The 17,243-nt window shown below is 33.1% G+C and overlaps 1 long non-coding RNA gene across 2 annotated transcripts; it reads left to right on the top strand.

The window, feature by feature from the left end:
• Nucleotides 1–601: 601 nt before the first annotated feature.
• LOC143246447 (uncharacterized) lies at nucleotides 602–2,565 on the top strand. Of its 2 annotated transcripts, none has more exons than XR_013025974.1 (2): nucleotides 602–1,090; nucleotides 1,667–2,565. It is a non-coding gene; the product is annotated as an uncharacterized LOC143246447 (long non-coding RNA). The 2 variants fall into 2 exon arrangements; XR_013025973.1 differs by having other exon boundaries at nucleotides 602–1,160.
• Nucleotides 2,566–17,243: the final 14,678 nt, after the last annotated feature.

The following is a 17,243-nucleotide window of genomic DNA, read 5'->3' as shown; positions in this document are numbered from 1 at the left end:
AATATGTCGTTTCATTCATATTTACCGCAAACTCTGAGTTGGGTCTAGCATGGTCAGATGGTTAAGGCCCTCCACAGAAATCTGAGGGTCGTGGGTTCGAAGCCCCGTCACCCCTAACATACTTCCCGTTTTAACTGTAGGGGAGATATAATGTGCGGGCAATCCCACTATTCGTTTTTAAAAAAGTAGTTCAAGAGTTGGGGGCTGGTGATAACGACAACTTGACTACTTCTCAGTAGCATTTCCCTTCTGAATTTGGGATTAACGGAGATTGATCTCGTTTATCTTTTCCTGAAATTTAAAACAAACAAGTTTCTGAGTTACTAATTTGAAGGTTGTGGTAGCAAAAATTTTATTCAAGAATATACATGAAATAACTGTTCTTAGTTTTTCATAAAATGTGTTTTCAGGGATAACTCCTTTCTCTGCACACCAGTCAGTATATTATAAAGTAGAACTAAACGAAACCATCTGATTATAAGGAAGATCGTTTTTGTTATTTTTATCCTGATATCTGCTACTTTTAACTTTAGACGGTCGTATGTTATACAGTATTTTACTATTTTTTAGTTGTTGTTTATCAAGCAGAAAATCATGTAAATTGTAATTGTGATGTTTATAATTAGAAGTTGATAATTAAAAAATAACAATGACTTCACTAATTTGTAAGTCGCATAGCATGCGAAAAAAAAACAAAAAAACACCCAGAAAACCGTATGTCTTGTAACGATAACAACTGGATTCACGGAACAGGTACCAACAGTACTGCAAGTAGGCGATAGTATTTTCCGTTATTTGTTATTTATAATTTCTATTTGAGAAAGAAGATAAAAACAACATGCCTGGGTACCTTAACACATGGCACTAAATTGCTCAATATTTTCCAACTGAAAGTGGTTATGTGAAATTCATCTTAATCACCAGTGTTCATAAAGAGCACTTGATAAGACAAGTGAAGGATAAGACAGCACGTACACATGCCTTTTGCCACGGACATAGCATCACAGTTCAAGATACATGTGGCTCGACAGGCTGAAGTAATATGATCTGTACACCAATCAAGGACGGACTGGGATCCTGAAACGGCACGGTCAGTTACTCAAAATTCATAATACATCTTTGTATACAGAGAGAGAGTAGGAGAGAACAAGAGACGTACGGTACGTTAATCAACAGCAATGGGTCAGTTAATAACCAGAATATCACTCCAATAGCCTACACGTCACCATGAATTTATTTGTCAGATGTCCCGACAGCTCAATTTGCCCCTGACACCTGTATATGATCATATATAAAACATTCATTTGCACCACTCCACACTTCTAACTTTTTCCACTTGTTATCTCTAACCATGTTTTCTTTGTCCACACAAAAGTTACCAATCATTTCTGTTTAAACAAGTAATTTAAAGAAATACTTAAAGAAGCCTTTAGAGTAGTAATTAATATTTTCGCCTCACCTTATATACACTATTAATTGCTATTTGTGTTTTATAATTTAACTAGAATGCACTAATTCTTGTTTCAAAACTTTTATATTTTAAAGAGTATGTGTCTTGTTCGATAATTATATGGTATTTCGTGTTTGAACTCATCTCCGTATATATATTTCAAATTAATATACTATTTTAAATTTTAATTAATATATATCTTTACTCATATTGTAGGAACTGGGTCTTATAACTCGCCCCTCGGTGGACTCAGCAGCAAGCTCAATGTGGCTTTGCTTTAAGAAAACAAACACAGACATACACTTGTAACTCAACAAGATATGCAAAATAACGAATGGTTTTTAAATTTCCCTCGCTCTGTGGAATGAATAGGCCTAATTTTAGGTTATTGTTTAAATCATCATGAAATATGATAAACATTCACTGGCAGCAAATATTAACTTCAAACGTATATCGTTTATTTACATATATAATATTTTGAATCAAGCTAACATCGAACGTGAACTTAACACTTTAATTATTTTATTAATTATCTTGTTCTCGTATTTGGAAAATATGCACTATACTCATCATGTTGCCATGAACGGGTTTGACATTTGCTGGACATTTTTGTCACTAATTTGAATAATAAGACTGTAATATGTGTCTTTTATTGTTGTATTTTTTGTTCATTGTTATTACTGATACTCATGTGCTTTATATTAACAACCTATAATGTTTTCAGTATCTTTCTTTTTCTGGTTTTGTTATAGTATATAAACATACCATGTGTTTTCTACCTCCTCGTATCAATCCAGGAATGTTTCAAAATTTACGTAGTTATCTTTTCTACTGGGAGTCATTTGATTTCTTTAGGTAATGATTTCTCTTATGTTTCGTTGGGAATGACAAGTCATATATACAGAGCTAATCACTCTGGGTAATTTTGATATTAAGGAGTTGAGTAAATAATGTCAGATTTCTTGAGTCTGGAAAAGAATATCAACATAATATTGGTAGCGAGGTCTTCCGGCTATATAAACATTTGAAACCTAGCTTCACTGTAGGGACGATTATCCATTATGGCAGTTAAAATAAATTTTGCTGGAGATGTTTAAATAAAATGTGTTTATTATGATTTTTCATTCTGTTTTTATTTCTCGCAAACATAGCAAGAGAATACGGAATTGTTTCGTGGTAAATATCCCGACGAATCTTCCGTTATTCAATGTACTTATCTTGTCACTCATAGACGAAATAAGTTAAAGCTAAAAATACCAAATTAATACAGAAATTATGTAGCCTCATCAAAGTTAGAAGAACAAAATATTGTTCGATCAACCACTTATAAAGTTACGTTTTGTAGTGTTTACAACAGACGTTTCAGTTATGAGAAGACGAAGTCTAATAACAAATCCGAGTTCTTACTCTATCAAATGTTTCACAAAAATTATTCAGTCTCTTCAATTGGTTTTTAAAACAATTAAGTATCCAACTGTTGTCTTTGGAAGGTATTCCAAGAAATTCTGCAATTCTTCTAATCAACTCATACAGTTTCGTCATTCAGCTAAAAAAGTTATACCAAAATTTAAAATGTTAGAGTTTGTGTTTTATCATATCTTATAGGTGCACAATGGTGTTTCGGCATTATGTACCCCACGAACATATGAATTCCAGTTTTTAGCTAATTCGTAAATTAACCGTTGACCCAGTGGAGTAACAACAACGGATGGGCCCACCTCTCCGTATAAAATGTAATTGGGCTCCTAAAATTATGTCCCTAAAACTGTAGTTACTATTTTGGCTGATTCAGGCCCTTTCTTGTCTCCAACACCCCGAAACTGCAGAACACACTTGGGCTGACCTTCTAGGGAAAGGCAGTTGTGAGTAAAACAATGAGAAAAACTAGGGAAATAAACAATTTTAAGAACAACTGAGGACTTTGAGATTCACCTGCTAATGTGTTATATTTCCAAAACGCAAAACCCCTTTTCTTGGAGTTATTTGTTTAGGTAATCAAAACATAGATTATATTAATGTGGATACATTCTGTATCGTGATTGTTCGTGGATTAAAACTTAGTTTGCTAATCAGACAACTTTATACATATATCAATGCCATATATACATATATGTGTGTTTTGAGTGTGCAGGTTAATAAATTAGTCTGAAAACACTTTGTTAAAAGTCCCAAAATATTGGGACCTCTATTGTGAAGCATCAATGATTTAACTTCATCTTTAACACGTAAGTTATCTATAAATAACTTTTCGGTGAACTCAGCAGATGCCCCGATGTGGCTTTGCTGTTATAAAAACACACACATCTGTAAATAAATATGAAATACAATCTGTCATCCGATTTACTACTTGTTACTGAGTTGCAGCAGTTTCTGGAAATTCGAAACTCATGTACCCATGTACAAAGTGCAAATCAAAGAGTGGACTGTACTTTGCATCCTTCTTTTTATCAAGGAATCCAAAATAGCCGCTCAGCAAAGAAAGCGTCAAACAAATTAACCCAAATAAGTGCCAGTACTATTAACGCTTAAAAAATAAAATTCGCTACAGTAGTATCAGTGAGCATCGACAGAATTTCACCCCTGTGCGATAGTTATACACAACCAATATATACAATTAAAATAAATGAAAAATAAACTTAGACAATGACCAATTAAAAACATAGTTATTGTTATACAAATTTTTAAATATCTTTTTTCATTATAATACTCTAAACAATTGTAGAAAAATCACATAGTTGTATTAACAAATACCGCGTTTGTCACGATATCAAGTACAAAGTAGTTATGTAATAAAAATAACCGATCTTTGTTTTTTAAGAAAATTAGAAGTGAAGGCGAACATTCATAGGATTTTGCTGATATTCCCTATCACACTTTTCGTGCTCTGGTTAGAAACATCATAGTCAGGACTGAACTCTGATAAATTACGAATAAAATGCTATTCCTATAAAATCAGGATATTTCTACCTTTGCAATTCCTGTGGCGTGGTTAAGATTTACAATAATGCATTTCTGACAGTTATGTTTGTCAATGTTAATATATTAGGGAATTCCTGTTCCTTTAGAGATCCTGTGGCGTGTTTACGATTTAAAATAGTCCATCTCAAACAATTATATTCGTCAAGGTTACTATATTAAGGCGTTTTTGTTCCCTTACAGTCCAAGTATTGTATTCTATTGTATTGTTGGTTTAGAACAAGCAATATCCGGCATTTATGTTTGTCAAATTTTATACATTAGGTTATTTCTATTATATATTACAAATCAGGTTGTGTTTTAGGCTTAGAACAGTTCATCCCTGATCATTCTATTTGTTCGGTATTTTGTCATTGATCATTTTTGTAAGATAAAATCAACTAATCCTAAACAAATATGATAAAAGAAAAGGTAACTTTAAATTAATAAAATAAAGTATTGTTTAAAAAAATTTAAAGATGGTATGACTGTGTAATCATTCTTAACTTATTATTACTTCAATACTATCAACAACAACACCAGAAAACAAAAATAACAAAATTAATTTTCAAAATCAACACTGATACGTGAAAGGTGCAGTCATGATTGTGAGAAGGAAAGTGTAGGGTCTAAATTAACATAAGCAACAAAATAACACATTATAAAACTGGCTTGGTTTAATATTTTGTACATATTGTCATATAGATTTACATAACAGACATATGTCTATTATACAAATAAGTTTGCTCTCGAGTTGCGTGTGCTTCCTTTTCTTTTCATGTATTTGATGTCATCTAGTAGTATAAAATTATATGTAAACGCTTATTAACAAATGATTCTATTTTTTTGAAATTTAATGCGGTACTCCAAACTTATCATTTAAATACTTATTCATTTTAAAACGTATCGTGCTCGTTATCATATTATAATATTATTTATGGGAAAGTTTTGTTTTTTATTTCACTGCCTGATGCTGGTGAACACTCACTGGCTGTGATTATTTCTATCTACTGTGTTTCAGAGTATAATGCAAAGTGTAGGCCTAGGTAAGCCTTACTAAAGTCAGTACCTGATGTAGATGTAAACAAAAACAGGATCCTTAACTCCAAGAAAGCCTATATGATTGACAGTGAAAGTAACAGTTAAGGTTATGTCCAGCATCTGCTTGTGGTCAGTAGTCCTTGAGGAGTCGAAATGACTTGTTTCGTTGTGGAGGAAGAAGTAAATACCACGGAACTGCTGTTTATTGTGATCCTCGGTGAATCGAAGAAGATAATTTAGTGGTACAGCGTGATAGCACTAAATATGTGGTCTTTAATGTGCTAAACAACTTTAAAATATCCTGTAAAATGCTATAAAATGTGCACCCTGATGATTTCTGTGGATGGCTTTGAGATGTCCTAAAGTTTAAGGTTTGCAAAAATTAATAAACCAGTAAAGATTTTGTGTTTCTATTAGAAATATTACTCTTCTACTGTCTTGTTATTCCATATTGTTTTGAAATTAGCACAAGACAAGTTTTAAGATTTAAGTGTAGTAATCACAGTAGTTTACCAAGAATTCGAATCTGAATTCTCTGCCTTTGACTGAGTTTCAATGAAGAGACGACATAAAAACACAATGAAATGCAATCTTTATTAACAAATACGATTAAAGTGATGAGTGTGCACATCCTGAAGATCCTTAATTCCTTCTTATTTATAAACTCATAGCTTCACTTGTTACTTACCTGTCACACAGTCATAGCATTAGATATTATATAAAATATTAGGTAATGCCATCCTTCTCAATGGACATGCGCTACATTTATATCAAATTAGAAACACGAACAAAAAACAGGTTTAGTTAAACAATTATTATTTAACGGACAAAAATCATTTAAATTGATATTATAAAAGATATTTAAAAAGATCACAAACGTCAAACATTGCAAATAACGTAAAAACATGATAAAATATGAGCAAAATCATAACATCAGACACTCTCTTAAGGAGAAAACCCTATAAAACTCATATACTATTAAGTATAAAGATAAAAGTGGTTCTGTTGAATATTGCTATTAAGAAAATAAAATTAGCTTAAAGAAATAAAAATTTGTCATTCTTCACTTTCAAGTCAGTGTCATTGTGATAGCCATTAAACAGGTGACAAAAATCATGTAGGATCTGTATTCTAAAGACGGTTGGTTATAGTATTAAAACTTTAATTAAAATAAAATACAGAACAATGTTTCGATCTTTTTAGGTCGTTTTCAAATTAACAAAGAGACGTGCAAGTCAAATGTTTGGAAATAAATCACAATCGTTGTTTTTCTCCAAGAGCTGTACCTTGCACAGTTAACCCTAAAATTACCGATGGCATGTATCTGATTATCCCATAAGTAATATCGTTTTTCGAGATAAGATAAGTTTAAATGTATATTTCTTGATTAAATGAAGTTATTCTCAATGTCATATAAGTTATATGGGGTAACTTGATAGCATTAAGTGTAAGCCAATTCGTTTCTTTGACCAGAAACGTTTATAGATTTCGAACTTTACAAACCATTAATCTTCAGTGCATCAGCATCGGGTGTCAATATTTTTGCGAATACGTTATGTAACTTCACCCGTGAGAAACTCACTTGTGATCAGTAAAGAGCTAACTAGCTAGCTACTGGTTAAGTGAACTGTATCTACATCAGCGCAAACCCTCGATAAAATATCAAAGAAGTTCCAGATCAGATAGAAGACTCGATATTGTTGTAAGTTTGTAAAACGTTTATATAAAAATCATTTTTTGTAATATCCGTTATTAAAAATTGTATTATTGTTTGTTATGTAAAATATATTTGTATTAAGAAAGAAAACCTTGTGTATCAGTCTTGTTGGCAAATATCGTAAGTTTGATATATGTACTGATATTTCATTGACTTCTGATTTTAAATTACAAGTTAATTCAATTTTAGGCTATTTTAGGTCGTAATACATAACATAATAAATTGATGGCTCGTGTCCAAGATCTGAACCACAGACAAAATTCAATCTAAATTCAAATCATAATTCAGTTGATATTTATCATTTAACTCAGTTTCAAGTGTACAAGTGTGTATTATATAATATCTATGTGGGATCTGAGTCCGTTTTAATTCATCATACATTAGGCCTAGTTATCACATTTTCATTTTTCAACTTCACCTTTGATGAAAAAGAAAGGAAACATTTAACACATATACATAATCCTTAAAAAGTTGTTTTGTTGTATAATCTTTAATAACGAATTAACTCATAACATTATTCAAATGGTTAAATTAATTTAGTTTACTGTATGGTAACTTAAAAAGGACTCTAAGCCTCATAAATAAAGAGAAATTTGTTTACTCAGAACAAAAAGCATGCGATCGGCTATCAAAAACATGGAAGTGAAATGCAATGATGTGCAGTCATCGAATTACACGAACATTGGACGCGTAGTAAACTCTTAATGATGTTATAGGTATTTCCGCGATAATTCATCAAAACAAACGATTATCCTTTACCTTGCCTTTTACAGTTTGTAATTACATTAATATAATACATACGACGCTTCAATAAGCTTCCTACAGTGTGATACTTAGGTTCAACCATCCTGAAATTGAAGAAGTAAAAACGTTTTCGCCTGCAGTGAAACATTTTTAATACAGTGAAGTAGAAAGAAGTATGGTACTGGGAAAGATGGGGTAACAGTTATATGTTCTGTAGTACACACACATTGGCTGTCGAGAACTACCGGTGCAGACTGAGGTCAGCGAGCATCATGGTCATCTCCAATCATAGAAATGTTTATGAAAACAATCTTTAGACAATGGTCAGTTCAAAGTTTCAAAAGTAAATGTGAAGCTGTTTGATCAATATATAATTTAGGACGTATCTTGTGAATCCACAAACTTTCTTTCGTGTGTAACATCTCTTTACTGCACGCTTTCCCCAAGATGTCGAAGTGTTCAGAAACAACTGATTACATACAGTATTCTATGAATATTCTTTATTACATGAACTCAAACAACGTATTGTAGAGCCAACGTAGTCAAAGTTACACTCATATTTTATTTTTTTAATTTCGCGCAAAGCTACACGAGGGCTATCTGCGCTAGCCATCCCTAATTTAGCAGTGTGAGACTAGAGGGAAGGCAGCTAGTCATCACCACCCACCGCCAACTTTTGGGCTCCTCTTTTACCAACGAATAGTGTTATTGATCGGCTGAAAGGGCGAGCATGTTTGGTGCGACGGGGATTCGATCCCATGACCCTAAGATTACGAGTCAAACGCCTTAACTCACCTGGCCATGTTACCTTCATAACTTCGATGGTTTGATCACACGAAAAGATTTTCATAGACACACAACATGCGTTAAAAGCTTTATTAATAAAGGACTGGATGGAGAATCAGCAATGATATAAAGGTATTTAATTTACTACACGATGCAATACAAATTTTGTTCCTGGATAGTATGTGTTATTTCTTAATTGCTTATGTTGTAAAAGTACAGAAAATGGCCATTATTCCTTTCAAACTTTGCTTTTGTGACCTGAATAATGAAATTTAGAAATTAACCTATTTTCTATGTGAAAACGGGCAAATTTGCACATTTTCATTTACATAAGGTCTGAATAAAACAACATATGAATCAAGATTTACATGTATTTATACTAAAGTTATTCAAAAATGAACAGAAATACTTAGAAGTGAATAGTTTTTCGAGATTTGCGACTGTAAGGTAAATTACTTTCACGTATCAGCCCCCAAATACAGTTTTCCATCATGTTTTCGTTATACGCTCCCAGGTCACAAAAGCAAAGGACTTTTCCATTTACTTTAGGCATAAGCAATTGCAAAATACACTTTCTGCCCAGGAACAAGAAAAAGTAACAATTTTGTTACATTGTGCTATCTGTACTCTGTCTGATACAGGTATCAGGTTTCTAGCGGTGTGAGACCGCAGACATGCGGCTGTGCCACTGGGAGGCATTTTCTGAAAGGAAATCACAGACTTGCACTCTGTTTCAAAGTATAGGGGAAAATGATGTTTTTTTTTGTTTTGTTTTTAAAGGTCAAAGTTAAAGTTCAAATGCGTTAGTTTGAACGGTATAAGTTGTGAATTTGGATCAATTAGTTCAACTTAGAAATATTGAAGGATATTATTTTCTGGGCGTTTACATAAAATTACGTTTTAAAACATTTAATTCTAATAATCGTGTTCAAAAATCACGCTCGACTGCAGATGTTGTTGTTTTTTTCACATTCATCTTAATTAACCTTTGCGGATTTCGAGTCAGAGGTGTGTGAAAATAACATTTCAGATCTATCTTTTGTCTGCAACATGCCCATTAGTCTTTTCCTTCAGTATTATATCTCGTCAGCTGAATAATGACAAGTGGCGACTGAAGATAAACCTAAAATACTGTTTTCACACGCTTCTGATTTGAAATTCGTATTCAGCTAATTAAGAGGAATGAGAGAGAAAAAAGTGCATTCTGACATGATAGTTATTACGATTATGAGGCCTAATGGTTCCCATGCTTCGCATCTTTTGTCATTTAACAGTTACATTAGGTTTAAAACCAATGGCACCTAAAAATGGCAAAACCTAAGTCACTACCTTTCATCTCATACCCGCTGAACTAATATTTTGTCATTTAAAATAATGAATTAGTCCTAAAAAATTCGGTTATTTTTACACATTACATTTGCTGTACCACCATTCAAAAAGTTGGAGCCACTCATATCAACAATTAAAAGCGAGTCCTCATGACTAAATTACACTAGATCAGTCCTCAGCTGCGACCTCTAAGTTATGCAACAACAATACGAATAAATAAAACTAAGTATTTCTAGTTTATATTTGATTGTAAAAACAAGTTAATATTGCGAGTTAGTTTCGTATATCTTTGCTTAAATTATGAGAACTGTTAGAGGTGTGATAAATCACTCAATATCTGGCTCTAAAAATCCTAGCTCTATATCCCCAAAATTAACTAAGATACTGTTCTTCACCATTTTTAAATATCTGAAAATACACAATCTTGATTTCCAGTAACACTCGCTAAACACTTTTATTCTCGTTTTAGAATGTTGTAAAATTTCTGAATTTCTAAAATTGTACTATATTTATGTATTTTTAACTGAAGCAAGTCGAAGTAAATTAATTTACTTATATGCCTGTGAGCTTCGCCTAAGCAATTGAGTAAAATACTGAAAAAGTATTTACAGCCGCTTTGACCTGTAACATGAAACAGAACATGTTAACCAAAGTGCTTTTTTTTTTCCTACTTGCCTACAAAAAAAAAAAGAAAGAAAAAAAGCGTCTTGACAGAATTTCCTATTTCTAATAAAGGCTGAACATTTGGAAATCTCTGAACGTCTTCTAGGTAACATATATGATCACTCATATTTTAGAAAAACGAAGATGTCCATTACAACTTGCCATGATCATCAGAACAGAGAGCAACACGAGGAAGCTGTTATACCTTTGCAATAGTTATAACGATGAAGAATTTAGAATATATTGTAACTAATATTTAAAACATTATTTTCTGAGAATCTTTATATATATCTGCTATTACAATAATGTAACCGTTGGTTATTCTGTAAATTCACTGTCTATCGTCATAACATAGTTCGATTCTAAGAGCTATCTTAGCGATAGGTCTGAATGCTTATAACACTAAAAGTCTGAAATTTATCCCTGCTGTAGCCACAAGGTAGATAGTCGGAAAGTAAATTAAGAATAAAAACAAGAAAAGTAGATCAAATAATCAAGTTTTTTATACAAATTATCCAGTGAAACTTAACAACAGATTCCAGGCGAATTTATGGCATGCATACCTTTTACCTATAAATTTTCTTTTCAGTTTGTAAATATATATATATTTATACATATGTCCCTTTTTATTGATTAATATGCTGTGTTAAAAATGGTTAAAAGAGGGATTTTTATCAAATACGAATTATTAATTTCATTAGAAAATTAAATTTATATATATATATATAATTCAGACATATCTTGGACACTTGTTCTGTACTTTATTATTTCTAATTGTTACTTTTATTCACAATACTGATTAGAATGTTTAATATATTCAACCCTATCGCTTTTAAATTTTATATTTGTATTATTATACTTTTATTATAAAGACTGTTTTGCGTTGTTAGCCTAATATATGTATTTAGGACAGACCTAAGCCTTTTAAGCTTGCCGAACCTCGTGAGAAGGTATTGGGTATTCCGGCAGAAAATATTGTTTATAGAGAGAGTAACCAATTAACGAGACAATGAATTGTAATCTTTATAAGTAAGAATGTAAGAAAGGTATATCTAATTACCTACACTCATTAGCGCGCTACTTTTTAATTTCCTGCTTTAAGTAGGTTTTTTTATATCGAAAGTTAATATTAGTTATATACTCTGAATGCTAAACACATATATTCTTTCCGCTATTTTGGGTTTTACTCTCGGTATTTTCTTCGTAGGTTTGAGGACAAATTATAACAGTTACATTGGTATTCCACGCAACGCATGTCATGCAGTGAAAAGAAGATATCTCTTGACCTTTTTAGAAAATTTCCTTTTTTCATAGTGGTTACTTTGCAGCGTTACGTGCTTATCACTCATTATACGACATGCATTGTTCTTCTGCTACGCAAAACAACTACGAATCGAGAATAGACCCTTGTGTTCTAGCTGGTGGATTAACTAAAGTACCTATGAGGATTTGAGTCCGTTTTACTTCACTATATAATAATATAAATTAATTTAGGCAGTCGGTGAAGCAAAACGGACTCAAAACCCTATACGTATATATTATATACACATCACCACTATAAGAGGCCTAATAGTACTTCTTTGGTTTGCTGACCCAAGCTATACTAATGAGCCTTGAATAGGTGAAATTGCCGTCAACACAGAGGGCGCCCCTCCACATATTTGTAACCAGGTGAAGCATTTCTTGCAGGAACGTTTCGAATACAAAATCATTTAGTCATTTTTTTTTTTAGATTGACCACCTCGTTTACTGAACCTAACATCAGCCAATTTCCTGGCTGTGAATGTACCTGAAACCGTTGAAAGCCACATACAGTTCCAGCTCTTAATAATACAATTACATAAGAAGTGACCAACAAACCATATAAGATGTATTTTGTTGCCTTAATATCCACATCACTCGGATGCAATGAATTCTGGACGCTCTAGGAGTCATTTTCAACAGTTTCTGTAATTGATCCAATATTAGGTCTTAGTGGTGTCCCTGGTGACAACTAAGACATTTTCGTTTGTATGCTATCCTTATCACTCTTATGCAGTTTCATAGACCAATACCATAACCATGCCGTTTGTGGGGTATGACATGCTGAACTACGAAACTTTCTTTATAAACATTCGCTAAATACTTTTGAGTTGAGCTGAATCAAGAGAGGTTATAGATTTATATTAACCTTTACAACGACCAATTTTAAACTAGTATTAAATCAATTTATCTGGACCGACTGTAGCCTGGTGATTAACACATTGAACTTTGAACCTGAGGATTTGTTTGTTTGTTCTGAATTTCGCGTAGAGATACACAAGGGCTATCTGAGCAAGCCGTCCCTTATTTAGCAGTGTAAGACTAGAGGGAAGCAGCAAGTCATCACCACCCACCGCTAATGCTTGTAGTACGTTTTTACCAACGGATAGTGAGATTGACCACAAACTTATAACACCCTCACTGCTGAAAGAGCGACCATGTTTGGTGGGAAGAAGATTTGAACCCATGATCTTCAGAGTCGAGCACTTTAACCACCTGTCCACGCCATACCGAACCTAATCTCAGACTTCATGGTTTACGTGTGTGTGTATTTTCTTATAGCAAAGCCACATCCGGCTATCTGCTGAGCCCACCGAGGGGAATCAAACACCTGATTTTAGCGTTGTAAATCCGTAGACTTACCTTGTACTAAAGGGGGCATGGTTTATGTTTGGGACCGTGAGCACATTACATGAGTGACGGTCAAGACATAAGAGTAGAATAGCCAAAGAGTTGGCAGCAAATGCTGCCGACTATTTGCCTTCCTTTCGGTCTGTCAGTTCAAAATTAGGAATGGCTAGCCCCTGTGTAGCTTTGCGCGAAGGATATCCGTAACAAACAAATAATCAACCAAGCTCAGCTTATCCTTGAATTCTGAAATTATGTGTACATTGTTCTTAATTCAGTATATGAGATGATTTTACTCAAATTCGAGTAGATGTCGTCTTTGATCTCTTGTGAAAGTTTTCAGGTCCATGCCTTTCTTTATCGTCCATAATGTCAAAATTAATGTTGTGACATTTTAAATATTTTATTATCGTTAAAAAGTAAGTTTTAATAAGGTTAAAAAGATACAAGTATCTCTATGTTTTCTCAATAGCGCGTCTAGCACAAATTTTACTGTAAAAGTTAAACGTGTCGTGCGAATAATCTGAAATTAAACACATTTCTTCATCAGCCTTCCAGTCATAATTGTTAAGTGGTCTATATATACGAGGTTTGTAAATTTTAGTATTTGAAAACAAGTCACAGGCGGCAGTGAAAGGACCCATAGGTCACCAATAATCACCATTCATAGGTTTAACTTTTTCAATACTGTGGACACCCATGTGGAACACAATATATAACTTTTGTTTTAGTTTTGAAAAGTGTGATATTAATCACATGTGAATTTTGTACTACGTAAAAAAAGATATTATTCATAAAAATTGCTAATTTTAAGTTTCAGGTAAGTATGAAGTATTAAAGTACATTTCTTGTTATATATCTAAAAACATACCTTGTAGTGAGAGAATTGTTTATGTTAACACTTGATAGTAAAAGGGTTATTCATTTATTAATCTGAGAGCAGAAGGGGAGAAACTGTTTAAAAAAAAATCCGGTTGTGTAGGGAAGGGTTTGTTCATCTGTAAGTCTGGTAGTAGGAAAGTTGTTTATCTGTAATCCTGGTTGCAGAAGAATATGTATGTAAAAACGGTTCGTTTGGGTTGAGAAAAATTTTCTCACACACACTCAGAACACACACTTAATATTTTTCAATCACATTAACTCTATACATCCCAACATTAACTTCACATGTGAACAGGAAGAAAGCAATCAAATATCATTTCTTAACCTCAAAATTACAAGAACCGATACACAACTTAAAACAGAAATCCACCGAAAAATCACCCATACTGGACTGTACATTCCTTGGTACGCAGCACATGAAACAAAACAAAAACTCAACATACTAAGAAACCAAATAAACACAGCCATAAAACTATGCTCATCAGATAGAATTAACGACGAATTAGACAAAATAAAACAATACTTCATAAACATCAACAAGTTTCCTCCACAAACCATATAAATCATTATAAGCACTCACCAAGACAGAAAGCAAAATCAACCAACAAAAGTAAATATAACCCACGAATTAAAAAATCACGAAACCATATACATTATATTCTCGACATCAGCAGAAAAATAACCAACATTTGGCAAGAACTAGTAACAAAATATAACATTCCAGTTAATACCAAATTTATTCAAAAACCAGGCACAAAACTAAGGTCTATACTGTGTAAAGACTACATTGACAAACACCACACCAACATTATTTATAAAATACAATGTGATAACTGTCGCGACTTCTATATTGAAGAAACAGGTAGAAAAATGTAAACCAGATTCAAAGAACACAAAAAGTCACATTCACACGTTTTCGAACAACACTGCAAATCAAATAAACACAACATAACCATAGAAAACACCCAAATACTAAATAAAGAAACAAACATAAACAAACGCAAAATTAAAGAAGCCTTACTTACACAACAACTCAAGCCCAAGATAAACCAACACAAAGGAACACCTTTATACCTATATTAATAAATATAATCCAACATCTAAGCACGCTCTCTACATTCTTACACTCAGTTACACAACCCCCTTCAAACATGTGGTCAGCTATCGATCAGTTACCTCTTTCTTTCTTTGTGAACCTGACGATGACCGAAGAGGATCGAAACGTTGTTCGCTCCTCTACATAAACATTTTTCTCAACCCAAACCAGCTGTGTTTACACATATATTTTTATCTACAAGCGGGTTTTCTCGTCATCACTGGTTGCAGAAAAGTTGTTTTTCTTTTATCCTGGTAGTTTGTGAATTTTTATCTATAAACCTGGTAGTTTATTTTTTTTATTTATAATCGTGGTAGGGATAGAGATATTGGTCTATAAACGAGATAGTGGAAAATGTGAGAACAAATATGCGAGGATATGAAATTGTTAATTAGTCACATCAGTGCTAATAAAAACATTTCAGCCAATTGAACTCCTATTGTTCTATGACGTAAAACTACAGTAATTGGCTTGCTAAGGACTGTAATCGCTGTTAATTAATTAAGCAAAGACTGCTGGCACTGTGCCAGTTACATGAATACACATACAGTAATAAGTGACGTAGACATGAATCGTTGGCAATTTAAAATTTATAGTACTTATACATGAACCAGTTATAGCGAAGTCTCGCAAAATTAATTAAATATATTTGAATATATATATGTGTAAACTTACCAGCAACAGAATCTTGAAAGCGTTTTGTGGTATTGCAGTAAATTTCTGAACCTAGTTATATCTCCACATGCAATGTTGATTTGACCAATAGATAAAATGAAACAAATGCTCAGGTTATATACAAGGTGAGCCAAAAGTAGGTGGACAGTAAAAAAACATTTATTTAGAGATCACGTATACGTACAACTATATGTAATAAGACAATTATATTGATGAAAATAAAATGTTATTTATTAACGCAAATGCTCAAATTGGTTTCCTTCTTGGTTTACACAGCTTTGAAGTCTACCTCTTACACTTCGACAACCATTTTTGCACAAGTCACTCTGGGCATTAATTTCTTGAAATGCATCTCTTATGTAATTTTTTAAATCACCGACACTTCATGGTTTTTGACTATAAACTTTTTCCTTGAGTACTCCCCAAAAGAAAAAATCCATAGGGGTCAAGTCCGGTGAACGTGCCGGCCAATCGATTGGACCTCTTCGACCAATCCATTTCAATGGAAATGTTTCATCAAGATACTCACGAACTCCTTTGGAATAATGTGGAGGGGCCCCATCTTGTTGAAAATAAAAGTCATGTAAATTAGGTTGTTGCTGTAACTGGGGAACAACTTGATTCCTTAGAATTTCGAGATACTTATCTCCTGTAATTGTTCCGTCCAAAAAAAAATGGTCCATAAACACCAGAACTTGAAATACCACCCCAAACATTGACACCAGGCTGATTTAGCTGTTGTTCTAATGTTAAATGCATGTTCTCACTATACCAGTAAACACAATTATGTCTATTGACATGACCGGATAATTTAAAAGAAGCTTCATCACTCCACACAATGTTATCTAAAATTCCTGGGTTTTCTTCAATCTTGTTCAGCATAATTTCACTAAATTGCAGTCGCCTGTCTGGATCATCCTCCAATAAGCCATGAATTAGTTGTGGTCGATAGGGTTTCAACCCAATTTGCGTTATAATTCGCCTAATAGAGGTTTGTGGTATGTTCAATTCCATAGAAGCTCTTCTGGTGGATTTGTTTGGACTTTGAACAAATGCATCGGCAACACGTTGCTTATTATTCTCTGTACAGACTGTTTTGGGTCGACCAGTTTTAGCAGCATTAAGGATTGAGCCAGTGGCGTCGAATTTGTCACGGATACGGTAAATGGTTTGTCTTTTTGGAGCTGGAGTATCAAATGTTTCAACCCACTTTCTCCTTACGGTTTCAGTATTTTGAGATTTCCAATACTCTTTTA

Source organism: Tachypleus tridentatus, chromosome 3 (assembly GCF_004210375.1).
Source record: "Tachypleus tridentatus isolate NWPU-2018 chromosome 3, ASM421037v1, whole genome shotgun sequence".
Classification (NCBI taxonomy): Eukaryota; Metazoa; Arthropoda; class Merostomata; order Xiphosura; family Limulidae; genus Tachypleus; species Tachypleus tridentatus.
This window is presented reverse-complemented; position numbering and strand designations above follow the sequence as displayed.